We start from the raw sequence: 1,014 nt of genomic DNA on the forward strand, positions 1-1,014 counted from the left end.
GCCTAAAGAGACCAAGCTTCCCTGTTGTTTCAGGGTCCAAGCAAAATTGAAAGTACATTATATTATTCTTATCTTTGTTTTATTTCCACTGAAACACCTGGAGATCAACTCTCACAGAGCTGCAGCCTAAAGAGACCAAGCTTCTCTGTTGTTTCAGAGTCCAAGCAAAATTGAGAGTACATTACATTGGTCTTATCTTTGTTTTGTTTCCACTGAAACACCTGGAGAGAAACTCTCACAGAGCTGCAGCCTAAAGAGACCGAGCTTCTCTGTTGTTTCAGGGTCCAAGAAAAATTGAGAGTACATTACATTAGTCTTATATTTGTTTTATTTCCACTGAAACACCTGGAGATCAACTCTCACAGAGCTGCAGCCTAAAGAGACCAAGCTTCTCTGTTGTTTCAGGGTCCAAGAAAAATTGAGAGTACATTGCATTAGTCTTATCTTTGTTTTATAATAATTTCCACTGAGACACCTGGAGAGAAACTCTCACAGAGCTCCAGCCTAAAGAGACCAAGCCTCTCTGTTGTTTCAGAAGGAACAAACCTAACAACGTATAAATACATGATTGTACTTTAAACAGATGGGTTGGAGAAATTCAGTTCTAGAAAGATAATGTTCTTGTTGTAAACTAAGCTTTTGCATTAAGAAACATACCTATTGGGGGAGGGGGGGGGGGGTGGGGGCGGGAGCACACTCTGCAGACTGAGACAGCAGTGTTACCTCTGTTGTCACAGGCCCTGTTGGGGACCAGCATTGTTGTGTTTATACACCCACACACATTTACAATAATAAATTTATCACATGTGGATATTCATGAGTTGATCAAATAAATTAATAATCAATATTTTTTTTTTTGCTTATAACTTGTTAGGTGAAAATTAGAACAGTTAACAGTAATTATTATTCTGAGATTTTGTTCCTAATGAGCACCAGGAAAAAAAAAGTTTCTCACAGAGTTGCAGCCTAAATAGACCAAGCTGAAATATCACAAAACTACGTTGAAGACAACAA

At 38.4% G+C, this 1,014-nt stretch overlaps 1 long non-coding RNA gene across 1 annotated transcript in view; it reads right to left on the reverse strand.

The window, feature by feature from the left end:
- Positions 1 to 850: 850 nt before the first annotated feature.
- The window catches only part of LOC138025248 (uncharacterized), an 11,704-nt gene continuing 11,540 nt past the window's right edge, over positions 851 to 1,014 (reverse strand). The window contains exon 3 of the long non-coding RNA XR_011127156.1: positions 851 to 1,014. This exon is cut by the window's right edge and continues 569 nt beyond it. This is a non-coding gene — a long non-coding RNA (uncharacterized lncRNA).

The sequence above is a fragment of the Montipora capricornis genome, chromosome 12 (assembly GCF_036669925.1).
Source record: "Montipora capricornis isolate CH-2021 chromosome 12, ASM3666992v2, whole genome shotgun sequence".
Lineage (NCBI taxonomy): Eukaryota > Metazoa > Cnidaria > Anthozoa > Scleractinia > Acroporidae > Montipora > Montipora capricornis.